At 47.1% G+C, this 27,247-nt stretch overlaps 1 long non-coding RNA gene across 1 annotated transcript; it reads right to left on the bottom strand.

The window, feature by feature from the left end:
• Positions 1-1,236: 1,236 nt before the first annotated feature.
• LOC118992142 (uncharacterized) lies at positions 1,237-20,024 on the bottom strand. Its single transcript, XR_005067591.1, has 2 exons — positions 17,002-20,024; positions 1,237-2,353 (listed from the first exon to the last, which is right to left on the bottom strand). It is a non-coding gene; the product is annotated as an uncharacterized LOC118992142 (long non-coding RNA).
• Between the last annotated feature and the right edge of the window lie 7,223 nt (positions 20,025-27,247).

The raw sequence follows: 27,247 nt of genomic DNA, 5'->3' as shown, positions 1-27,247 counted from the left end.
GATCTCAGTATTAGAATTCAAAGTGAGAGGCCAAAATTCACTTATAAAACCAAACCGCCCACATCCAGGATTCTTTCTAACTGTGTGAATGCCCAAGAGCTTCAGTCTGTCAAAGTCACCTAATACTGTTTTTAAAATCCGCTCAACGTGCTGGAAGTCCCTGGAGACCCATGACTTTAGAAAGCTTTCCTGTCCCACAGCAAGGGAGTTTGGCCTGTTAAATATTCATGCTGGTCCACAAAGAGCTGGTCCAGATGCTGGGGCAGAGGGCAGTGGGGGCTTCGGAAAAGGGAGTGCACCCAGGGAACAAAAGCAGCAACCTCTGCCCTTCCTGTGGTGCCCTGGGATTTTTAAAAGGATGATTCTTTTAGCAGCTGGGCCCCGGCCGTGCACCTGAGCATCAGACGTGCCCCTCCAGCGAAGTGCTAGGGCTTCGGGGAACGTTCTGAAGGAACCGTCCTATTTTTGAGTTTGTTCGCTATTCTCTTTCTCCTCCCACCTCCCTCTGTCTATTTTTTCCTCATTTAAGAGCTCCACAATCATTTGCTCATTTTTACACCAGATGTCCATGTGAATCCTCAGATCTACACTGTTCCTTTTGGGGGTGGGGTAGGTGGGAGGGGGGAGCCAGATGAGTGGCGAAGCCTGTGAATCTGCCAACTGCCAATTTAGTTACCGAAGAATAGAAAGAAACCTCTTTTATTTCTGTATCAAATGGGGTCAGAGTGTCAAACAAGGGCTAAGTTTCCGACCGGTGCCCATGTTTGGATTTCTTTGCAGTTTTTTAAATTTCTTACTACGACATGGTGCAGTCAATGAAAACACACTGTCCCATTGGGCAGAGAGTCAAATGGAACAGATGCCCTTGAAAAGCTGAGAAGTGTGGCTACAGGAGCCACGACCTCCTCCAATCTTCCACTTATTTAATAGAGAATGTTATCATCAGAAAGAATTATATTCAATTTAACAGAAAGTAGAGTGTACGCAGAAACCGAAGATAGCTAAGGGACGATCTTTAGGAGTTGTATTTAATCCATGTTGTAGACTGCACGGTAAAACAGATCGTAACACTCAAAAATAACTCAGCCCTTTGACAAATAACAAACACAGAAACTGACAGGGACTCAACGCAAGAGGCCGTGAGAGGCCTGCGCCGTGGATGCCTGGGTGCCCAGATGCCGAAACAAACTTCCGGGCTGCTATACAGAGATGAAGCACAAAGAAAATGACTAGCAATCAGAGTTAGTTTCCGTTTTTATTATGAATGGCCAAAGTGACAGCACACTGTGAACGTGTTAGGTTCTCGCTGATGGGATTTCAAGAGACCACAGACTACAGTGTTCCAAGCACTTTTAATCTGTGACAGAACCAAACAAACAGAAGAATGACAAAAATATTCTTTTAGGTACAAAGAGTGCTCAGACTTGAGTTTTTTCCCTGCAGGTACTGTGGACATTGGTAATTTCCCAAACACAAATCCTGATCTGAATACTTAGAGCAAAGTTTTGTAACCTGTGCCCGAATAAGAAGCCAGTAAGAAATGTACTTATAAAGTATGTTTATAATGCACTGCAACATGCCCGCTCACTGCCGTTCTCTCCCGCCCCCACCAGGCCTCTCTCCTACCACCTGACACCTGCTGTGCGTCACACGAGGACATGGACGCTGGGGTGACTCACCTAGAAGACTACAGCAAACCCTGGATTGTCTCAAAGCTGCATTTTTTTCAGTGAAAGCTTAAGACTTTCAATATCTGAGACTATCCAAGGAGATGACTAATAATAATGGAAGAAAGCCTCCAGTCAAGAACCACAGTCTACGCATGTTGTGTTAAAAAAAAAAAAAGCCTCGGCTTACTAAAGCTACGGTTTCAGGAATCTGTAGGTAGTTCCAACACAATGTGCCTTCTTTCCTTTGAGGGGTCTCCTTGCAAACTGTCCTTTCCATCACTGGTACTGGGTGCAGACACGGATGGAGTCTGGCGCCACTTATGTTCCCATCAGTTCTGGTCCAGTGGAAGTGCGTATCTCTTACGGATGCAACACTGTTCATCTGAGTGGATCCTCCAAAAGAACAATTATGAACTAGAAACTCATAGAGTTTGTGTTTCAAATTTATAAAATTAAACCTGCTCCAACAGGTAATATAGGGAGGCATGCTTGCAACCTCTGGATTCAAGCAGAAACAATGCCTGAGAGCACAGAGCCTTCTCAACAGGCAACGGCGGGTTCCTTTTAACGCTTCCTGAAACCAGATCCGATGTGGCTGGTGCACATTAGAACTTTGAAGCACGTCTCACTTATTTCTACAAGGCCTGGGACACAGGAAGCTGCCAGAACTTCATTCATCTTGCCTGTTGACAAAAGGAACAATAACTGGTCATCACTGGTCAATGGAATAACTTTTCCTAGTTTTTTTTTCTCATGATAATTCCTAAAGAAGAGCTGGTGTCACTACCACAGCAAATGTCTCAGTGCTCGATGAATCTCTGTGTTCTAAAATGCCACGTGTCCTCCAGTGTATGCAGTGCTCATCTCTCTCCTTGTGCTGGAACGGTTCAGGAGAGACCCCTGTCCTGGCTGGCAGGACGCCCAGGCTCCAGATGCAGTTCCGCCAGGAACTGACAGTGTCACCTAACCTCGCTGGGCCTTGGGTCCTTCCCAAGAGGCCAAGAGGACTTCAGTGGAGGAAGTGTAAGAGGGAGGCCACTCCGCCTGCGCTAGCGGGTCCATGCAGTCCTGTCTGCAGAGTGCCCTACGGAGCACGGCCAGGTCCGGCCCCCTCGGTGGCTGGCAGTGGTGCAGCTTACTGCGCCTGTGCTCGGGCTGCCTGCGGCCCCGGGTCAGCTTGGCGTCTAGAACCAGCTGAACTTCCAAAGGAGTCTCAAAGTATCTGTTAGCATCTGAAGTCAATTAAAACCTTCTTAAGTGATGATGTGATGAAGTTACAGGGACGTAAAATTCTGAAAACACTAATTTCTGTATCTTTTACTGTTTTAAGATCTAAGAGTGGCATTTTTTGGTACTTGCTTGTTTTCTCAAATTGTGAAATAATTATATAAAACCTGAAAACACACGAGTGAGTGAAAGAGCTTGGAAGCAGCATGTAAGAGCACACTACACAGCCTCACAATCCAATGAATTGGACTTGTTTACGCAATCACGCCAAGTAACCTGACCAGGACACACACCTGCTGGCACAGGTGGGGTTGGGACAACAGGGGCTCTGCCCCCGACACAGGCGCTCTCACCACTGGGCCGTACTGCCCCGCCACAGCCCATTCACTGACCACAGACGGGGCTAGAAAGTTTTGGGTGACCCTCACAGCTGCCAAAGGCACAACCAAAAATGAGGTTAAATATTTAAAAATTGGGGGCAATTAGTTCTCATTAGTAACATAATAATACACTTCAGTAATTGAAAACTGTATTTAGCAATTTTGATGTTATCTTCATGCTTGTGTTTGGTAAAACTTACATAATCCCCAAATAACCATTTATTATTTATAGTTATATCATACTATTCTATAGTAGTATTATACTACATATTTTGGAAGGCATCCTGACTCTGATGTATGACAAGAAAAACGGCTGAGTAACTTTTTTTCCATCTTTCTACTGTGGTTCTGGCATAAAGGGGAAACACAGCTTTGTGAAATGTGTGACTGGTCCACACAAAGCAAAACTGGCACCAGGATAACATCTATTAGTTTAAATTAATCTAAGCATTTTGCTAATGAGGTTTTGCAATGAGTTCACCCTTCAGACACTGACTTAAAAGTCAGTCAAAGAAGAAAATGACAAAGCAGCTCAGTCATCCGACTCCACAGCGTTCCTGCTAAGGTCACAGAGCCCTTTCTGAAATCTGGAGAAGACTGGCTAGGGCGTGACAGGGTTCGGGGGCTGCGCAGAGCCAGTCGGCACTTGTGTGGTAGAAGGCGCAGAGGTCCCAATGCGGAACAGAAGGAAGAAGACCCAAATTTGCTCAAATTGTCCGTGGGGGGCACCCAAGAATGATCTGTTAACACACCCGTATGTACCAATACAGACTAAATTTGTTTCTTTCTTGCCAAGTAAGAGAAATATTTCTGTCCTGACAAATGACCTTGAAATGGACAAACAGTAAGCAAAATGTATTGTGGAACTCCAGCAGGCATCCTGTGACTGTGGCTTTTGGGGGTATGTTAGTGCGTATCCTGATGGGGTGGCTGTAAATAGACGTAAAATGACCTGTCACTGAGCAAAGGTGGATAGTCACAGTAAATATCAAGTACTCAGCACAGAATGTGGACATCACAGTCACACAGCCTCGATTTGGAGAGAGTTTTAGTTTTCAAAGTCCCTTCACATTTAGGAATCTCAGGTCCTTACCACAGGGGACCCAGCCTACACACGAGCCAGCCAAGATGGGAGTGCTTTAGCGACTTGTCCCATGTCATACGGGCATGCGAGCCACCGAGGCATTGAGTGGGAAGGCGAACCAGGTCTTCTGATTCCCCGGCCAGCACTCTTGCTTCTCCACACGCTTTCTGTGGCCACTAAGACCGATGTGGGCAAATTCATCATTTATCATTACGATCCCTCTGTTCCGCATAGTTCTGTTACTACCACTACTGCTCCGTACGTAGTCAGTGCCTGATACTGAACACCCTGAAAGACAACCAGAACTGTCTCCACAGAGCAACTCAGGTTTGGAGGAGTGCCTCTACCCAGCATTCCACAGCAACTGGCAGAACTGGAACGCACCTCCCCGGTGCCTCCCCATGGACACCACTGCGGTGCGTGCTGGGCCATGGAGAAGTGTCATACCTGCCACGGAGGCCCACCTTAGCTGTCACAAAAGAAACCCCCCTGCTCCGGAGCTCTGCCACTGGGTGGACACTCCAGACAGCGCGGCTTCTCCCAAGCTCCTTACACGGCTGAAGTTTTCGTGAAGCAGCACATCCGCGCTCCTTTGGGGATCACTCTCTGTTACCCACCATCGGGGGATCCTCGCTGTCAGCAGGTGCCAGTGTGCGCCCCCACCCCCCCAATACTGGCTGCAATCTCACCAGAAATGCAAAGGAGGACGCCAGAAAGCCCACTTTTCATTGAGAACGTGGCACCAAGAATAAGGCTTTAAAAAATAATAACAAACAGAGATGTAGCAGGGCCTGGAGGTGGAAGTACAGCTGGAGGTAATTGTGAAAGTTCTAGAATCAGTTTTCTGCAGCTCAAGTTGCCAAGTGATGTATTTGCTGCAATTATCCTTAACTTTGAAATGCAGTTATAGTTATTCTTTTTAAAAAATGGGTAAAATTAAGGCAACATGGAGGGAGGCACTCCTTACTCAGCTGTAACTCACTGGGGGCTACTGGTTCCAGGTAACTGACATATGTGTCTCATGACTCAATGAAAACAGCCCTGGCAAAGGAGAAAAATGAGGTTCAAAGAGGTTAAATAACCCAGCCAAGATGACATAGCCAGAGCAAGGCCAAGACTGGATTTCAGGCTAAGTGTGCCTGAGCCCCCAAATTCTCTGCCTTTCTTGTCATAGACTGCTCCCCCCAGGCTCCCGAGCTACCAGACATGCAAGTAGCCCCCATACAGTGACCCTGCTGCTGACAGCTGGAAGAGACCAGGACTGAGGGGAGGCCCAGCTGCTTTCAAAGCAGCTGTGGCCTTTCCTACACACACTCAGCCCTGGAAGCAGTGGCCCAGCTTCTATATTAACTATCCAGGTCACAGAAGAAGAGGGAATAAGGACCGAGCAGAGAGTGCCTCCTCAAAGAATGAACCAGCTGGGACAACTGCATGGAGAATAAATTAATGTAAAGGCTTCTGTTCCGCATTTTTCCTCCTTAAGTAAATGTGTGATTTGCAAATGACCTGTTAGCAGGCTGGAAACTGCCTATAGCCTGAAGCATCACTTCTAAATTACAGGTGAGAAAGAAAGGGCAGGGAGGACACCCCGGAGAGACAGAATTACAGAGGCTTGGGTCCCCTTTTAATTAATTAACCTCCTTCATTCCTTCCCCCAGTAAACCTGTCATCAGAGCTGCCAGTGATCAGCAAAACTGACCTGCTGGGACTCGCCGCAGGAGGAGGACACGTGTGATTATCAAGCCAGAGGACAGAAAACCCGCCGGGGGAGGCATGCGCCAGCACTGATGTTCCAGGGCTAATCGCCAGTGGGCCAAATAAGCAGGTAACCAGGCTGCACCAAGAACACCAGGGCCTCCCAAGCACTCTCAGACCTGAGCCTCAGCCAGCGGTCCTGCCACGCGGAAACGGAAGTGCCAGAGGGACTCACAGTTGCCAGACCCGGGTCTGCCTCGCCCAGCTGGGCCGTTTGCTCAGCCCGTAGGGGAGCAGGATAGCTGGTGCAGAGCATCCTGGACCGGTGTGTGCACACAGGTTCCAACGCCATTTGCTAACCTATTTATTGTTCCGCCGTTAAAAAATTGAAGATGTGTTGAGCACCATCCTGTTAGATTATAACACTATGAGGTCAGAGCTCCCCAGGTACCAAGGATAATTAAATAGAGGCAATATTCCCTACTCGGGAATTTATTTTTGTGATGGGGGAAACTGAGGGTTCCTCTGTGAAAATGAGATCACGCGCTGTTTCCTCACCACACATAGACTGTGCATGCAACCTTAGGTTCCCCAAAGGAGCTACTTCATTCTAACAGAATGGAAAGAAGAATCGTATTCGTGCTACAACACACCTTAGGAATTGCAGGGCACAGCATTTTCATTTTAAATATAGGAAAGCTAAAGCTTGGAGCATTCACACCCGCCCATGGGCGTACCAAGAATGAGAATCTACACGATCTGGCATCTTGTCCTACTATGCACTGCATGTCCTATAATGTCCCTTATTCATTTAATTCAGCCATCTCAGATATTAAATCCTGAAAAAATTATGCCACTTGGTACGAATGATCCAAATAGAACACAAACTTCTGGATGATCCATTAGGATTTCTGGGCCACCACTGGCTAAGCTGTTCTCACAGGTGCTTAAGTTCCGTTGCCTGTGAGCGGGTGGAGGAAGGCCCAGAGGCCCAGGGGCCTGCAAACGCCCCCAGCTAGCAGTTCAGCACACCGGCTAAAACCGTGCAGCCTGCATAGCTCAAACTCCTTGAAGCCTGCATCTCCGACTTTGCTCTTTATTAAGTGTGCAATCCTTGGTACGTTTACTATGAGCTTCTTCAACTACAAAAGTGGCAATTAATACCCACCACCCAGGCCAGCTGTGGGGACTGAGGGGCTGTGCCCATCACAGACAAGGCAGGGATGCGCATCGATGCTCAGGCTACAGGCACACGGCAGAAGTCTGCTGTTCCCTCTGCCTGGTTATGCTGCTCCCTCTCTTCTCTGCTTGGAGATGAGAGTGCTTAGTCGGACACTGAAAATACTCTGTTTAATGATGGCCTTTCCAAGTGGCTCAGGCCCAGGCACCAGCCTGCCTCAATCCCCTCTCCGGGATAGTCCTGTCTCATCATCTTCTCCCTCCTTCCCTTGACCATGAGCTGGAAATTCGAAAGGGGTACATAGCCTGCACCTCCCTTCTGGATTGGGGTGTCCGCGATTCTGCTGCCCACACATTCCACACCATTCGGCCGCCACGGAGCCAGGACCCCTCCCTTCTCCACGCTGCTCCCCAGCCCCAGCAACCACACGCGCCCCCCCCTACTCCCGCTGCCTCCACCTCTAAAGTTCCCCCCCTCCCCTTGGCCATTCCTAGTCACAGGGGACAGTCCCCACAAGCAACTAGCAATCAGAGCCACTCTATATTTTTACAAGGGAAAGCTTATGCCTGTGATGAAATAGAAGGGAAAAAAAGAATTTCTGTTCACAACTCAGAGGACCTGACGAGTCTGACTCTGATACCCTGAACTCTGGGATGGGTGGTGCCAGAGAAGACGAGAAGCAGTACAGAAAGAAGAGCAGGCAACCTCCCCACTAACTGGGTGGGAAGAGCAGACCACACCACAGGCTCCAAGACAGCAAAGCCAAGGTCTGTGCCTTATAAATGCCCACTCCCTGACACGAGGCTTCTCAGTGGACGTTCACCGAAGGACTGAATGACAGTCCTCCCAGAAGTATGAAGTCTCCTAGCCATACCTACAATCACTGTACACCAACTGTAAGAAAACCTGGCCTGGGACATGGGTACCCCTGACTTCTCAGAGGCCTGCAGGCTGGGGACTCACACCAAGTGCTCAGGAATTTTACAAGGCAGCCTGCTGCGGACAGTCCCCTCCTCGCTTACAGGTCAAAACATTTCATTCCGGGTTTCCAAGAATAGGCACTGCAGCATTTGACATTCATGCAGTAAAACCGAACCCACTGGGTAACAAATTTTTAATGATTTTAAACATTAAATATTTTTATAGGCATGCCACCTTCATGCATTAAGTATTATACTCTAGAAACCAAGGACATTAATTATGTTTTATTTTTAGAGTATTAAAGAAGTTGGTGTTTAAAGAAGTCCTTTTGAAAAGTGAACCATCCATTTTTTCACATTTCAATTTTCATGTATCTAGTTTGCTTAAAGCAAATGCAATCTGGTGTCCTGCGCTGTCTTCACAACTGAACTGGAGAGATGACATGGTCACTCAGTTGAGCAGATGCTTTTTTTTTATAGCTGCAGAAACAAATGTGCAAGCTGAATTAGTGGCAGAGAACTGATGTGACTTGGTCAAGGAAATGACAAGCCACTCGTCTCCGATGCCAGAAAATGCAACCCCCGGAGAGGTGACCACTGGAACACTGGACAGGAAGACCCGCCCACAGGACGGTGAGCCCTGGGTGGGGCAAGGCGCCAGGGTCAGAAGGGACAGGCAGCCAGAAAGGCTCTGGGCCCAGCCTGGCCTCCTGCCGGACTCCTACGTGCTTCCATGAGATCTTTGTACACATGCGCTTTACTTCCTGACCTAGGATAAGTATTTAAAACTGGGCACTGGCTACTTAAAAGAACAGCCAGGAAGGTAAGAGCATGAAATTTAAAGAAAAAAGATAGTCACTCCTCATGTGAGTTTGGCAGGATGTCACTGGTAAATGCGTTCAGCCCGTTTGGACAAATTATCTGAGTTCCATGCCTTTGTCTTCATTTTACACAGTCACTCATGATCTCGCAAAATGACCGGGACAGTCACACAGTCACACTGAGAGCAGGCGCAGTGCGGTTGTAGAGGCAATGACCAGGGTCGTATTTACTCCCAAACCACAGAGCAGAGAGGACTCAGGTGGGACATGCCCACTGAGGCCACCGAGCAGCCACCTGCTTTGCCTTCACTGAGGTCGCTCGGCACACCGAGTGATGCCTCTGATGTCAGGGACACACACTCGACTTGAATTGCATGTCTTTATTTTTTCTAACAGAATAATAGTTTTCAGGAAGGCACGGTGCCTTATTTTAACAAGGCCACAGAGAACTGTAAATATTACCCAAGCTGGTGAACCACTGACAGAAACTTCTACAAACACAGCACCGTCTTGGGCACGTCGGCCTTGGTGCGGCTCTGCAGGGGCACACACCAGAACGAGGCGGGCCTTCCTTCAATGGGTTGCCTGCTGCAATCACATCCTTCAGAATCCTCGGCTGGGCTTCGGGGTAAGAAAATCTCGACTTGTAGTGTCTGAGAGCTGCCATGCACCCCATCTGTACCCCATCCGAATGTCCTCACACACTCTTGAGCTGATGGAGGACACACTGAGACTCGTCTCAGAGCTCCTGGGCACACCTGCACTTCACCCGGCTGTCCAGAGTCCCATGCCCTTTCTCAGGTCTTATTACACAGTTGTGAGGACACACCTCAGAAGTGAACAACCCCCGAGTTACAAATCCACTACAGTATAGAATTTCCCCCTAAAACAGGTATGCAGTGATGACTAGAGAAAGTCCAAGTGGACACATGAAGGACAGCAGTCAGTTGGGCCACCTTGCCCACTAAGTGACGCCCATGTGACTTTCAGTCAAGGCCGGTCCTCCCTGTGCCTTAGCCAGAGGACAGGCCTGGACACGCAGTGCGGCAGCTGGGAAGAGCCGAAACACGTTGAAGCCGGGAGCACCCGATGGCCGGGCGGCTGCGGGAGAAGCCCACTTGCCCGGCCCCCCACGAGACCCTGCTCGCTCCCACCCCACAGTCTCAGAGATTCGTTTTGCAACCCACTGATCTAACGTGTGGCTTTCGTTTGGAAGGGCTTTTTCTAAGATGATTCTACGTACTCTCAATGAATCAGGCCAAACGAGAGGCCACCACAGAGGCAGCCTCCCGGACCCTCACGAAATTCCCTACGATGAAGCTCTTCTCGTGACCTCAGGGGCCACTTTCCTGACTGGCATCTGATTGCCCTTCAAGATGTCTTACAGCCTTTTAAGGGCCAGATCCTTGTCAACGTCAAGCACCATATTTTGGGAAGTTGAAATGCTTCCCTGGGAACAAATTCCTCCCTGAAATTATTATGTGTATTAAAGGAATACACTCTACAAGTAATAATTCCAAAGGGAATAACCTCTTCCGTTCAATGCTAGGTGTTGGAAAAACATCAGCAGCACGGCTGATTCTAAATAACCTGTTTTCTCTTTAAGTCTCTCCCTTCTTTCCCCTGATCATCTGTACTCTGATAAAAAGGCCACATAAACCCTCTAAGCTGTAAGTACCTTTATCACTTGAGGAAGGCTGAGAAGTAAACTGATCAGGTAAAGGAACTCCCGTGGTCCAGCACCATCGAAAACAGAGGTCTCCACCTGACTGGTGAGGCTCAGCAGATTGAGCACCAGCCTGCGAACCAAAGGGTCGCTGGTTCGATTCCCAGTCAGGACACATGCCTGGGTTGCAGGCCAGGTCCCAACTTGCAGGTGTATGAGAGGCAACTAGTCAATGTGTCTCTCACACATTCATGTTTCTCACCCTCTCCCTCATATATCACTCAGAGTACATATCTCAGCAGAAGGAGGACTTTGCACAGACCCCAACTCTGACCAGCAGTGCTATGCACCGGGGGCAAGGCTGGTGTGAGAGCTGATCTCTTACAGCAAATGTAGACAACATCTACATTTGTCTAAATGTAGATCTAAACATCCTAACACATGGCAAATCAGAATCTATCAGGCAAAATTTAGCAAATGAAAGTAATCAAGAAATAATTTTTAGTGTAAATATATCCCAAATGCTGCATGGGGCATGCTTATACTGGAAATTACTTGGTGAATGTCTGAAGTCCACTCTGACTAGACGTCCTGTATTCTGTCCAGCCCCTACTAGGGAAGCCAGTGGTGGATGCCTCAGAGACACGGAGCTAAGAAAAGGGGTGGTGTTCACCTCTTTCTCCAGCAAGACAGGCACTCTAGAACTGCAGGTGTTGTTTTTCGGGGTGTTTGTCCTTTACTACTCATTCCTGACTTTAGGAACCCCCCATTACAGGTTCTCTTCTTCTCCATCAGGTAATTATTGTGAGTGTACCCTGTGTCTGGGCTTGTTCTAGGGGCTGGAGACAGAGAGGTGACTACAGGGTTGCCTCTGTTTTAGAAAGAGAGTGGCATAAACAAGTGGGCGGAAGTGTGGGAGTGAGACTGGCATGAACAAGTGGGAGCAAGTGCGCTATAAAAGCAACGAGTGGGGAAAAGAGTCACAGGGGGCTTGGGGTGGGCACTGTTGTGGACCAGCTGCTCTTCAAGGCTTTCTCTAAATTACGATGCAGAGAATGTGTGAGCGTGAGGAGTGTGGAAGTGTGTGTGTGAGAGACAGAGTGAGAGAGAAACGAAGATGGCACCACATTTAAGAACGTCTGGCCATCTACCACGTATTTTGGGGAGATCAGCAGCAAGCTGTGTTAAGAAGGCCCACCCAGGGCCAGGAAACAGGGCCCTCCCTTCCCAGCAGCGCATCCACTGCAGTCAGGAGGAACATGTGACCAGAAGGAACATGTGGATGTGGGTGGGACCGACAAGCCCCAGCAGGGCAGGGGAGTGCTGTCTCTACCTGGGAACAAGTTAAAAACGAAGTTCCCATGGATCCTGAGTGCCTTCCCTGCTCAAAAGGGACAAGGACAAAGATCTGATCTTCAGCAGTGGTCACGGCGGTGCTGACCAGAACCAGGAACCTGGCCACCACTGTGAGTCCTAGTTGACGACACCGAGCCTGTAGCTTGCACCAAAGTTCTAAGGAAGGACTTCCTTTTCCATTTACAAAAAGCAAATGAATTCTTAAAACTTTAAAACATACTAAAATGTCTATCCTTAACACAGTGCTTCTCTGAAAACACATTTTTTTAAAAGAACTAAGAGAAAACCCACTGTTCACTTTAGCCTCTAAGAATCGCTCTGCTCTTTGGCACCCAGAAGGGTAGATATGCAAGTGCAGCCCTGAGGTCTCACTGCGGCCTGCCTTTCATTTCAATCCTGATGGACAGTGCTGGGTCGAGTGGAACGAAGCGGGTTGAAACTGATGCCCTCTTCCTACAAGACCAACTCCCCAGTTCTGAGTCGCACTCCTATCAAGGAGACCATCTCAAAGGGTGTGTCTCGCACAGCAGCAACTCCAACGTGCCCACAATGCTTTTCGGCAACCAGAGCCACAGGGGAGTGCAGACGAGAAGATGAGAACCACAGAGTCTCAAGTCCAAGTGGGCTTACGCTTGGCACCCTGAGCTAACCCCCCTGAAAGTGGCCTTTGTCCAGGCTGGGCCTTTCTCCGGAAGCTTCCATTTCTTTTTGGGTAGCCCCAGGGGCAGGGAGCCGGAATCCATGCCCTCTGCTACCACAAAGGTTAAGCCCAATCCTTCAACTGCGCCTCACTTCTTTTAAGCCAGTGGTCCTTGGAGCCCTCAGATGCTCTCCAGGGTGAGCACGAGTCCTCATCCGACACACACAGTGTTCCCCAAATCCATGTCAGTCTCATACGCGTGCATCCAAAACGGGTTCCTCCATGGACGGAAATTGGAGCTGAGTTGAAACTTCAGATACAGCATGATCTGTGGGAGCAGAATAACCTGGTGAAGGCCTGCCCCCCATCTCAGCTTGGACCACACCGTTCCGCTGCGGGTCCGAGCTTTCCCTGAATCTGACAGCCACACGAGTCTAGAATGACACCACGCGTCTGCCTCGCAGGTTACCACTGAGCAGCATGTCCTTGTCCCACACCTCCAACAACTAAGTTTTCCGGACCCAGGTCCACAACTCAGCCAACATTTTAGTTCTTCTTCCTTCTTTGGGTCCCCTAGAGATGTAATCAGCATACTTGATAACCATTTCCTCATTCAAATCAGCCAATAGTGAGTTGAAGAAGGTAAGCCTGAGGTCGGAAATCTCTTCCTCCCATTTCAGCCCCCATCAAGGGGCCTCTGACAACCTGCAGGAGCTGAGAACAAACAGAGAGCTGCAAGGGCAGCACCGCCGCCTCTGACCCCATCCACGGGCCCCCTACAGCAGTCCTGCTACTGCTGGTTCTCGTATGTCCTCGTCCCTTGCCTCCCTCGTCCTGTCTTGGTGCTCCTTTTTCCTCCCTGTGACATGGGCTGTGGCCTCTGACCTCTGCTCCGCATTCAGGAGCGTGTCACCCAGCTCCTCCACATGATGTGTGGGGTCCTCTGTCCACCCCTGCAGCCCAGCCCCCCTTCCCTCGGCTGACACTGCTCCATGAACTGGTACTGTCCAGGCTGCACAGCCACCCAGGCCCTGTTTCTCCATCCTTCTCATCAAGGAAATCTTAGCTGCCTTCTGAAATACCTTATGAAATCCTGATATCCAGCATCTCCAGGTTCCATTCACCAAGCAAACAACCCTCTTAAAAGCTGCATCCCTTACTTCCGGCAGGAGTTGTTCTTCATCAACTGATACCCCTTCTGTCAGGGCACCCAGGCCCGTTTTAATGGATTTAATAGGAACTCTTTTCAGCACCAGGCCGGGAATAATGACATGTTCACTCACCTATAGTTCTAAGAAACTACCTTCTTCTTTGCTTGAAAATCAGAACACTTGCTTTGCTCCAAGCACGGGAGCCCCGTCCTGCTCACCACAATCCCCGGACTTGGAGGTCAGCCTGTAAGTTCGTCCAGTTCCCAAGGACATCATTTTCTAAGGCCAGGGCCCCTTTGAGGACAACGAGGGCCTTCTCCTAGGCTTCTCACCTTCTTAGGCTCTCATTGCCACCGATGGGGAGTTTCTGCTTCACCTACTAACAGAACGTCCCAGGCCCCGTGCAGCAGGCCACTCCCTTGCTCTTTCTTGTTCATAAAAAGACACTTTCCTTTTTCTTTTTCATAAAAAGACACTTTCCTTGTCTTCAGGGTTTTACATAGGCCTCATCTCAAAACAACCTTTAGCCTTTGACCTTCAGCCTTTTGTAACGGTGCTGTCCTCTGCTTCCACAGTCCTCCTGGGCTGCGCATCTTCCTCTCCTGGGAGTGTCCTTTCAGATTAGGCCCCTCTCAGAGCAGGGTTTGCACAGGGACCTCTGTGTCACTTTACATACAGGAGGAGGATTGTGTTGTTGAGTTTCCCATCCCTCTTGTGTTAGCTTCCCTTTCTGAAACTCTGTCCACTGTATTTATCTCTGAGCCCTTTGAGACCTGTCTTCCAAAAATTTTACAGTACACACAGTAGGTCAGCAACATGTGACAAGGCCAGTATTACGCATGCCCATGGTAACAGCTGCCCACTCATTTTAGACTGCGTCTCCGCTGTCAATTCCCACATGCACCTGCACAAACAGGCATCATTTCCCCCATTTTCGCAGAGACTCAGAGAAATGAAGTAACTGCATTGTGGCCCAGAGCAACCCAGTGAGACGGTGGCAAGCCCAGGAAGAGCACAGCCGTGGGTGACGCTGGTCCCACTGGCTTCCTCTACCCTCACAGTCTCATCCTCTCTGGAAAGTGCTTTCTCTCTATTTTTAGTTATTTATTTTTCATCCTCACCCAAAGACAGGCTTATTGATCTTACAGAGAGCAAAAGGGAGGAAGAGAGAAGCACAGGGGACTGAATCCACAACCCAGGCATGTGCCGAGACCAGGAACTGAACATGTGACCTTTCAGTTTATGGGACAATACTCCAACCAACTGAGCCACACTGTTCAGGGCTCTTTCTCTTTTTAAAATAGAATAAGTATCTACTTCTTTCCCAGTGTTTGTGGACATTAATCATTCCATTTTCCTAGCCACACTTTTCATTTTGATCCATATACAGGGTCTGGCACAAATAACGCCCCCTTTTTATTACAAAATCATAAGTATATAATTCTGTAACATAACAATATAATACTCAAGCACAGAATATGACATTTTAGGTGAAATGCTCAAATTGCTGTCCATCTCGTGCGAGACATTCACGTCACCTACCAACCACACTCAAGCAAGCCTTATTTCTGCGGGACCCTGTATACGTAACGTAACCTTATGTTAGTTTGAAGTTAAAAAGTGTTCTCTTTGCAGTGTTTGATTCTATATGGAAAACAGAGTAATTCTTCTTCATTTTTCAAAATGAAAAATTGCCTAGATTTAGGGTTGTAGGTGACACTTACCTGCATCTTATACCTGTTTCTACAGCACGCGTTCATTGTATGGTTTTTTAACTAGAAACAGAACCTGCACATTTGAAACCCTATTTTATCTATACAATGGGACGGGCACTATTTCTTCTCTGACAATATTCAGTCAAAGTTAAAAAAAACTACAAAAGGGAGGTTTTGCAAAGTAGAAAGGCTTCATGACTGGGGGTTTATTATAAAAACAGGAGAGATGCAAGCATTTGTTTATTGTTTAAAGAGGCCCAGTCGGCTGGCTGGGGAGGGGGTGTGCAGGCCTGCAGACACTTAGGTCCCCGTCCCCTCCACCACCACAGCCCAGGGAGTCTGTGCTGACACGCCCGCCGTGCTCCCATTTGGAGGTGACTGGCAGGTGTGTCCAGAGCGGAGCCTAGCTGCCGAAGGCCTTTGGTTTACGGCCCCAACCTAATCGACTTCTGCATCAAACAGGTATGATTACTGTGTACAGTACAGTGGGGCCCGGGCCCACATGCCCCAGTGTATCCCTTAACTCACTACTGTGAACACTTGGGGAGTGTTCGTTCCCAGGCGTATTGTAACAACTTGCACGGACTATGAGAGCACTGTACAGATCTGCAGTCGCAGTCTGAAAACGTGAGGTTGATGAACCTGGACCTTTTACAGGCATGCTAAGAAACCTGTCCAAGGTTACAGTTAGCAGCAAAGTCAAGGACTGTAACCTAAACTCTTTTTAAAAAACTGAATCTAATCTGAATTTTTTAAATAAACTCCTAATTTAATTTAAATAGCCTAATTCTAGTCACGGCAAGTCAGTTTGGAAGTCAGATGATTACAGCTCATAGTACCAAGAGGAGCACTATCGCTCAGTTATGGACATTTATTCACATGTACAGAACCTAGCTGCAAAAGTTACCAGTGCACAGACCGATGGTGTGGCAGCTGGCTGAAGTACTTCCACAGTTTAAAGATCTGGAGGGCGCATGTGTCAGCAGTTTGGAGTTTCCGCTGCAAACTAACAATTCTGTGATAGCAAGCTGTCTTCTAATGAATGTTCCAGAGAGCATTTTGTTTCAAGATTTAGAACGAGAGCCAAGATTTTCTGGGATTTAGTTATATGAAGCATCATCATAGTTTTTGCCTTTTATAAATCTTTCATATCTAGGGTTAATAAGCAAGATGTCTTTAAAAATGTTCTGCTTGACTTTCTAAAAAAGCTTAACTGAGACTCTTTAATCTTTCCAAACCTAATGGATGAAAATATTTCAAACCACCATAAAAACACTTAAAACCACCACCACATTATATTTCCATCATTCCTTTTCTCAAAATTATGCAATTTCCCTTGTGTTTTGCCCTGGGCAAACTTAGAATCAGACTTTACAGAGGTTCACTGTACCGAAGAGGTTCATTTGGTTTTCTTAAGGCTTTCAATTCTCCACCCCACCCCCAGCCATCTTTCTGCAAAACACACCCCTACCATCTCCAAAAATCACGAGACTAACCGTCTTTCTGAAGCCTTTCATCTCAGATGAATCCCTCTCAGCCGCCAGACTTGGTCCCATGGAGTCACATGCAACACTGGGCACAAACTGGGATCCCATGCTTCCCTGCCTTCTGTGACTATTACACTTGGAGCTTCTAAATGGATGGCAGCATGGAATTTCGCTAGCACTCACCACAGTGCCTGGCCACTCAGTCATCTGTTGGGCGAACAAATACACAAGACAGAGCCTAAAGCCAAACTGATGACCAACACATGCTCATTCTTCATTGTTACAACTTTTTTCCATTTTTCTGTACTTTCCCAAATAATAACAGGAAATATGGAGATCTATGCTAATACTTTTTCATTTGAAAACTGAAAGTCTCCTACTCTGTCACTTTCTGCCTCATCCTACAGCTTTTGGTCCACAAACCATCGGCTCTGTCCAATTAGAGGCTTTACAGCTGTGGAACTAATAATGTCTTATTCAACCCCCTCTCAACTGTAAAACCAGAGTAATGTCACACACGAGCACCCAGTAATTATTTCAGGGAATGCCTAGAAGGCTGGCAGGATGTTCTTTACTTTCCTTGAATGGAAAAGAGAGAACAAAACACAGTTAAAGACATATGTGTATAAACAAAGACTATTACTAAAATTAGCACAGGTACAAGCCACAAAATACAGAGCAAATTAAGAGCACAGTGTGTGCATTTCCTCTTGGAAAGAAAAAATAGGAAGCGATATATCTTTTTTACCTGCAGACCCAGGCAGGCCCCCACCATCCCCCGAGGACAACACAGCGGCAAGAGGGAAGGTTGGGTGGGGAGACGGTGCAGGTGCCCAGGACACTCAACAGCCAGAGGCTTACAGCTCTCAAGAGTGCAAAACTGCTACTGGGTGAAGCCAGATATACACGAGCGGTTAAAGAACTGTAATCATTTTTTAACCAGATCTGGTGTTTTTAAAGTTGTCTAACACCGTCCATACCAGCACCGAACAGGCATTAGGTCAATTTCACTTCTCCCTGAACTCTAGGTTGGGACGCATATTTTGACCATTATAGTACAACCACTGTTTACTGACACGCCTGACTATGTGGTGGTACTCAGTATCTAGGTTTCTTCCTAAGGCCCTCACACTCAGAACATCCTGGGACCACTAAGGTTGCCCCAACAGAGTGCTCTCCACCCTGCTGCCAAAGCTGTTCCGTCCTCATCGTACCGATGACACCAAGCCGAGGTTTCGTGCTGACATGCTGGCTATGTTTCAAACCTGGGTGAGGATGGCCTCACCCTAGGTGGTGTCACTGGTGGGTCATTACGGAGCACACTCCAGAACAAGGGCACCTGTCATCCTCACATTTTTGCAATGAGATGTTACAGTGGCCTTCTGTATGAGAAACAGGCCCGGGTGAGGACAGTCCAAGGCAGGTGTGTGAGCCAGGAACTGGACCCCAACCTTCCGATGCTCTTTCCCCTCTATCCCAGCTACTGTGACGATCCAGAACCTGGGTCTGTTACGAAGAATGCCACTTCCCTACTTTTGACTGTTAGGAAAATTGACACACTACCTCTGTGCCCTAAACTAGAGGGATCATGGCTAAAGTACTATTATTTGGGAAGCAGACACAGTAACAAGAATTATCAGTCACTTCACCACCCCCACTTCCCAAGCAGCCCCTTCCCTCTAGAAGAACACAAAGATAACACTGCTACATACAAATCGGCCAACCAGCACTAAACCCACCCACTGCCTGTGCCCGCTGTCTTCAGTCCCTCTCCATCAAGGCTTCATTGTCTTGTGCCCTCACCTTCTCCCAACGACCTCTGAACCTACACATGCACTCTGGTTGGCTCCGTATCACTCTGTCCTCACCTGCTGTGGGGGTCACTAGGAGTCACTAAGCATGTGCTGGCAGCATCTACCCCAGCACCAGCTAACAGCTGACCCTCACCCTAACCCTCACCTGCCCTTTACCCTTTCGTTCTCGTTACTTCCAGCTGCATACCTTGCCATCTGCTCCATTGGGCTCTATTTCTGCATTCCACAAGGGAAGGGCAACACCACTTTTTGCAAAAGAGAGAAAATTTCTCACCCTAGACCCAAACACGCGGTCCTCCCAGTGCTTCATTTGCAGCCGAGTGTGATTCCTGGTAAAGGGGGAGTGTGTTTACCCCGTGCTCCCTTACACTTCATAAACACAGCCAACGCATAGACATGTTCAGACTCACTGAGCTCTTACGGTGGCATGGGAGGAATATCTGCAGCTAACTATATATAATGAAGAGTGGTGATTTAAACAGAATTTCCTCGGAGAACATAAGGAATGTGCAGAGCTTTCCAAAAACATGCCTTTTGAAAACTGCTTGCTGCCCAGTGCTTCCCGCTGAGGCACGTGACACAGCCCCTGGACAGTGATGACCATCACTGATGTCCAGCCCGGTGACCACAGGCACTCGGACAGGGTAGCAGGTCAAAATGCAACCCACATCCAATGCCACTTAGATTCTCAAAGAGCCATCAAATCCAAAACACACAGGACGCCTTCTGTTTGCGCCTCAGACAGGAATATATACGACACACCAGGGGGCTGACATAACACGGAAAACGAAATGTGCACCCAAATAATCGTTGGCTAGAGCTGTGCGAGACTTACAGGGGGACATGTGATTGCTTCCAGACTGGTTTACTTGAGGCCAGAAGTGATGTTTTAGGGAAAATGAAAGTTTGCTAGAGTGTTTATCATCTTCCAAAGTAGAAACCGAGCGCTTTTCCTTGAATAGGTAATGCCGAGTGTGCTTTTCCGATCCTCACTGACCTCTCCCGAATATTCCCCAGCTTTTCCCCGGGGGCCAGATCCCTCACACCCACGGGTGACTCTCCCTCAGTCAGAGCCCGCCTCTGGCCTGGCACCAGCCTCGGGGGGATTCCTGTAGGCACACACTGTGAAAGGGTGCTTGGGACAGGAGGGATAATGTCTCCTACAACGTTATTTAAAGAGATTTTTAAAAAAGACTGTATTTATTTATTTTTAGAGGGGAAGGGTGGGAAAAAGAGAAGGAGAGAAACATCCATGTGTGGTTGCCTCTCGCACACCCCCTACTGGGGACCTGGCCCGCAACCCAGGCATGTGCCCTGACTGGGAATCGAACTGACGACCCTTTGATTGCAGACTGACACCCAATCCATGAGTCACATCGGCCAGGGCTATTTAAAGAGATTTTAAGGTCTGTTCTGTATAGGAGGCTTTGAAAAAACATCTGAAGAAAAGAGGAACAGACATGAGCACTCAGGTACAGAGCAGGCACCGCTTTGTAGACTTGACCTGTGCCCTCTCCTGCAAGCCCACGCAGGGGACCTGGGAAGTGCACTGCTGGGAGCGAGCCCGCCTGCCCCACACAAGGGGCAGCAGGCTCAGGCGACGAGCGTCCTCCTGTCATCTCAATGCTAATCCACCGCACATGTGGGATTTGAAGCCAATCAATCTCAAAGGCCCATGGTTTTAACATGACAGAATAATGCCTAATATGAAACAATCTTTGCACTTAGTATCAAGTAAAACAGACTTGCTACTGTTTTTATTCAACAAAAATAAACTTTCTTAATTACACTGGAAGAACATCCAAGTGTTTTCAAACGAAAAAGACAATTTGGTGCACAGTCAGAAAGCCACTTGGTGCTGAGAGGAAAAAGAATGGTACTCAAGGCTCTACTTACACAAAAAAGTCAAGGCCACAGTCACATCCTTCACACGCCAAAAAGCAAAAAAGAAAAGGTTTCCTGAAACTCTAGTAGGAATAAATATCAGGCTTCACAGTCAGATGTGAATTTCTGGTGATATTTACACATAAGCACTGACTTAGAAAACAGACGGCTTGTTGTCCACAATAACCACTGAATCTGTGGTCTACAATGTTGAGAAATGGGGCTTTTCACACGCGGTAATTCTAGAATGACGACGACACGCGGAGCATAAATCCAACTCCATCTGCAGCCGCACATCTGGACACAGCAAAATGCAAGGCCTGTGGCTCGTTATTCTTGCTCTTCATCAAGTTTTCTGTCTTTATCTCACAACGTGAAGCCACCAGCTGTTACTGCCGTCGGCCGCATCCTAGAGGCCAGGCTGGGTGCCGGACTCGAGGGCGGAGCTTCTCCCTCCACAGGACACCTCGTCAGCCTCATCTCTGTTCTGACTGTGGACTAGAACACCAGATGACCAAGACTGTTCTAGCAGGTTAGAGACACAAACCTGAATTCATTCTCTGATTAATACACAGGCTTCGTGAGAAACCTAACTGTATTCAAGCTAGACCCACAGGCCCTGTCCTCCAGTCTGCCTGTAAATACACACAGAATGTCCACCAACTCCCAAAGGGCCTGGTGGCCCCCAAACAACACCTGGGACCTGCTTGCATGACCACACCCACCTGGACCGATGGCCCTACTCCCTGTGCTCCTCCTCCAAACAGAGGTGTCACAACTGCTTCGGTGACTCTGGAGCCTCTGATACTCACTTTCTGGTTATGGCTAAACTATATTCAGGAACACTGAGACTGCCAGCCAACATGGAGGCGTAGGTAGACACACTGTGCCTCCTCGCACAACGAAAACAAGAACAACAAATTTAAAAACAAAAAACAACCAGAACTGCCGGAAAATCGAACTGTATGGAAATCTGACAACCAAGGAGTTAAAGAAGAAACATTCATCCAGACCAGTAGGAGGGGCGGAGACGGGCAGCCAGGTAGAGAGGACTCTGGACAAGGCAGCGGCTGGCAGACCAGGTTAGGCCGTGGGCTGTGTACTGGGTGGTCCCACATTCGCATGAAGATAAAACAGGAGGAACAACTAGGGAACAAGACAGACCATGCAACCCAAGGCTCCATCACAGGTAAATAAAGCCTCAAAGCCTCTGATTGAAAATACCTGTGGGGGTTGAGGCAGCAGAAGAAACTCCCAGCCTCACAGGAGAGTTCGTTGGAGAGATGCAGAGAGTCCTAGAATGTAAACAAGCCCCCCCCCCCCCGGAAACAGCACCAGAAGGGCCCACTTTGACTGTGGGTAGTGGGGGAAGTGACTGAAGCCAGCAGAGAGCGGAGCAGGCAGCAAGGGTTCCCTCTTGGATCCCTCCCCCAAGGCAGCCAGGTGGGTTGCACCGCCCTGGGGAACACCCAGGGCCCCTCCCCTTACTACACAACAGGCACTCTGAGACCAAAATAAAAAAAAAAAAAGGCCCAAATAAAGAACAATTCAAAGCTCCAAAAAAATACAACTAAGCTACAAAGAGATAGCCAAACTATCAGGTGCACAGTTCAAAACAATGGTTATCAGGATGCTCCAGGAACTCAGTGGGCACTTCAATAGCATAAAAAAGACCCAGGCACCAATGAAGGTTGCATTACGTGAAATAAAGAAAAATCTACAGGAAACTAACAGTGACGGGAAGGAAACCAGGACTCAAATCAATGGTTTGGAGCAGAAGGAAGAAAGAAACATTGAGCTGGAACAGAACGAAGAAACAAGAATTCAAAAAATTTGAGGAGAGGCTTAGGAACCTCCAGGACATCTTTAAACCTTCCAACATTCAAATTGTAGGGGTGCCAGAAGGAGAAGAGGAAGAGCAAAAAATTGAAAACTTATTTGAGCAAATAATGAAGGAGAACTTCCCCAATCTGGCAAAGGAAATTTTCAGGAAGCTCAGAGAGTCCCATAGAAGTTGGACCCAAAGAGAACACACCAAGGCACATCATAATTACATTACCCAAGATTAAAGAGAAAGAGAATCTTAAAAGCAGGAAGAGGAAAGGAGAGTTACTTTCGAAGGAGTTCCCATTAGAATATCAGCTGATTTCTCAAAAAAAAAAAAACCCTTACAGACAAGAAAGGACTGGAAAGAAGTATTCCAAGTCATGAAAGGCAAGGACCTACATCCAGGATTGCTCTCTCCAGCAAAGCTATCATTTAGATCGAAAGGGCAGATAAAATGCTTCCCAGATGAGGTCAAATTAAAGGAGTTAATCATTACCCAGTCCTTATTATATGAAGTGTTAAAGGGACTCATCTAAGAAAAGGACCAAAACTATGAACACTAAAATGACAACAAACTCACAGCTATTAACAACTGAACCTAAAAAAAACCTAAGCAAGTAACTAGAACAGGAACAAAATCACAGAAATGGAGATCACCTGGAGGGTTTTCAGTGGGAGAGTGGGAAGGGGAGAGAGTGGGGAAAGGTACAGAGAATAAGTAGCATAAATGGTAGGTAGAAAACAGACGGGGGAGGGGTTAAGAATAGTATAGGAAATGTAGAAGCCAAAGGACTTACATGTATGACCCATGGACATGAAGTAAATGGGTAAGGGGTGGAAATGCGGGTGGGAGGGGGGTGTGCAGGGCAGAGGGAAATAAAGGGGGAGAAACTGGACAACTATAATCGCATAATTAATAAAATATATTTTTTAAAAAGGAACAATGAGAGGTCCCTGGTAAGTAACTTCAAATAAGGCAGGAGTCCCTGTAAGTACCTGATAATCGGAATGGTTTGGGAAGTAAATCACCCGTTTGGTTTGTTCTCAGGGACGTGCCACCATGGACGGACACTCTGCCAGTCTCTCCGAAGGAGCTGCTACACTAGTAAGCGGGTCTGTACCATGGCAGAACCCACCCAGCGAACCACAAGTCTCTCTCATTCACTGCTGTATCCCCATCGCTGCCGATGGCACTGGCACACAGTAGGCGCTTGACAAATGTTTGTTACAACAAATGTCTGGCTCAAGGTTAAAAGCCATTCCAGGGCATTGGCTATCTGACATCAACCCTTCTCAGATACCCCAAAAGTTGCTATTTCTGCCTTCCACTTCCCAGTTGGTAGGCCAACTTTCCAAATTTCGGCAACTCCCACGCTCCTTTCTAATTCACTTAAAGTTCATGTGTGGTCGCACGACTCGTGCCTACTGTACTGGATTCATCTGACCTCACTAGTTAGAAGTGTGATGGCCACATAACCTCTTGTCCACAGAAGCCCGCTTGCAAGAGTGAAAGCGAGCCAGATTATGACCGTGCCGGGACAGCAGGCATAAACTGGGGCTCTGGGGCAAACTGGGCCACGTGCTCACTCCTTTAAAGTGATACAGCATCTCCACGTAATCAGAATGAGTTCCAACTACAGATCACGGACCTCAGACCCATGTGAGGAAAGCCGGCGTGGCGCCAGCACTGCAGCGTCCTGTGCCGTCTCAGGTTAGACCATCTCAGACACACACGCGCCAGGCAGCAAGACCGGCAGGTTCCAAGGGCACTGCTACAGGGATGCTTGAAAATAAAACAATCCGCACTGATAAGAAGCATACAGTATTTTTTAGAGAGTTAAATTACAATATTTATCCTTCACAACTTTACACTTTTCTCAGTAAGCAAACAAGGTTCCTGAGCCAGAATCTTTCAGCCAAAAATAGCCCCCCAGAGTGTCCTCAATGAAGGTAACAGGAAGATAAAAGGTCAGAAGAACTGGACTCAACATTATTAGTTACCAAATAAAACCTCTGAGCAGAAACACATTTTCCAACATGGTTTTTATGCATACTCAATGGGCCTATTCTTTCGGGCACTTTGCTCTATAGGTATAACTCTTAGAGAAATGAACTCTAGTGAAACCCACTATACTGCAAATTTTTATTTAGTTTTTCCTAATTGATTTCAATTATAAAAGTGGAATGTCTCTTATTAGAAAAATAGTGTGGAACGAGTGGAATTTAGAAAATTGCTTTACTAAGATAAGATGACTTAGGAAATGACTTATCTAGTCTTTCGCTGGATGAACAAGGTTTCACGGTCACGCCACTGGGCCTAGGATGCAACGTACCTGCCTCAGAAGACAGATGCTGAGGCTCCCTAACAATACTGCCCGAAGGGAAGCTGGAGCACGAAGTCAGTTCCATTCTATGATTCTTGCTTTTAAGAGCAAAATTTTTTGGGAGAGAGTTTGGGCTCCTGGGGAGAACATTTATCATTATACTGTATGAAATGACCTAGAGAATTTTGCAGACCTGTTTCAGAAAACTAGTACATCAGAGAAAAATGGACAAATGATGTAAAAGGCACTGATAAAAATATACATACATATATGTTTATGAATAAAACCTAAATACATATGATACCTTCATTTGTTTCTTTTACCAATGTCTCTTACCTTGTTTTATTTTTATAGGTGACTGTGTAGGAAGAGGTGAGTATGTTTTATATGCTTTTTAAGAAAAAAACCTCTTAGAACTGATTATATTAGTATTTCTATAAATGTTATCTTGCTTGTTCACTGAAACATTTTAGAACCTCACATTTTTTTATTCCCACATTCCTTAACAGTAAGGGGACTATGCAATGAAATACATAAAGTGCAGTGAAGAAAAGATCCTTTCATTTCTCTGTTAGATATAATAAACACAAGCACCCCAACTGGGCCATTAATTTCAACCCAAGACACTTCCTGACGTGCTCGGGGGTTCTGCTGACCACCAGAGACCAAGAGTCGCACGCCCCTATGGCAGTGGTATCTGAAAATCGGGGTGTGGACATCAACAACCCAACTGAGAAAAGCAGCTCCAGGAGTTTCCCAAAAGGCCACAGGAGCCTACGATAACCAGTGGATGGGAATCGTCTAGCAAAGTCATTAAGAGCAAACCTCTCTGGCCGTGACAAACACGCTGCCTAAATCACGGGCAGAGCACGTGGCGGGATTCCTGCACTGGACAAGTGTCCCACTATCGTTAGTTTGCAAAATCTCTCTCCTGATCATTTCTGTCACTAGTGATTTGTTATTAGTTTACAGTATTCTACTTACAAATTCACATATAAATGGGTTCTGCAAAAATGATATCAAATACTGCACATAATTTTAATTTCTTAGAATTCAATAGCTATTCATGGTTATGTTGAGTTTATTCTCAAGTATTGTACTGAATCACACTAAGTAGGGTATTTTCCAGGCCCCTCAGCCCGAAATGCTTCAAAAAGATACTTCACGAAACTGGACCCCATCGTGGTCACTGTTCACCCACTTTCTCCCTTATTTAAAAGGTACTGAATGCGTCTACCTTCAGCTTCAAATACTTTTTAAAATTGCTCTTACATATTTAAATTGGCTACTAAACCCCAAATGCAGTTATGGAAGCATTTATCCAAATGTCACATGCAGCAGTCACGTGCAACTTAAAACATGAGATGACCAGAGAGGGGGAGAGAAAGAGGACAGAGGCGCGGCCTTGTGGCGGGACACCGTGCACACAGCGTGCTCAGTGCCTCTAACAGAGCTGCCGGCCAGGGCTGTGCGGGTGAAGGGCCCACGCGGGGAGGGCAGGCCAGGGTGCACACGAGCTTCCCATTCCCACCACCGAAACCTCCCTGCAAACTCGACTGAGTTCAGAACTGAATCTTTAATCACTAGGGAGATATTCTCTAGAGTAAACACTTGCTGGGTAGGTGCTGACCAGATAAATGAGTTAACATGGCATCCCTTTTGTTTGTCAAACTTAAACAGGTGATCCTGAATAAAAATATTCTACATCTCAGAGTCGACCCATGGGCATCTTCCTAAAATCTCTGTGGCTAAGACCACGGCACAGGTGAATCGGGTGAAGACGGCTATGTGTGACAAAGTCATCACAAAATAACCTCAAACATAATTTGTTTAACGAAGTATTTTCAAACAACAGATTTGCATTCTTTAACTAGCTATTACTCACTTCGAAAGCTGTGTCTAAGGAACAGATAAGTGCTGGTCACAGACCAGGCAAGATGCTGTAGCCCCATACGCCTTTGTTACGTGTGATGCCTGACATGAATTCATTTTTCTCACACTGAACTCTACAACTGTGAGGAGGGAATCTAACTATTTCTGAAGGGATCAAAGTACACTATTTTAATTAGCAAGTTAAATTATTATTTTAGGCAAAGAATGAAATCTCTGAATCTGAAAAGTGACAGAGCACAGAATTTGAATGCACACTACGAGGTTTCTAAAGCGAAGTCACATCACAGCAAAGGAAAAGGGGAGCTCTCAGTGCCTTGTTGTCAGGGCCTTGGCTGCAAACCTTCATCCAAACCACAGCGCAGGATGCGAGGGCATGGGATTTATCATCTGACACCCACGGTTAGAACTCTTCTTTCCATCACATCATCTGCATAACTAGGCTAAAGTACTTCATCTGTGAAGTACAGTAACAGTGCCTATTGTCGCAGAATACACAATTTATGTAAAGGCTCT

The sequence above is a fragment of the Sturnira hondurensis genome, unplaced genomic scaffold (assembly GCF_014824575.4).
Source record: "Sturnira hondurensis isolate 20B ecotype Veracruz unplaced genomic scaffold, ASM1482457v3 Scaffold0000167, whole genome shotgun sequence".
Classification (NCBI taxonomy): domain Eukaryota; kingdom Metazoa; phylum Chordata; class Mammalia; order Chiroptera; family Phyllostomidae; genus Sturnira; species Sturnira hondurensis.
The sequence above is the reverse complement of the archived record's forward strand: the minus strand, read 5'-3'. Positions and strand labels throughout refer to the sequence as shown.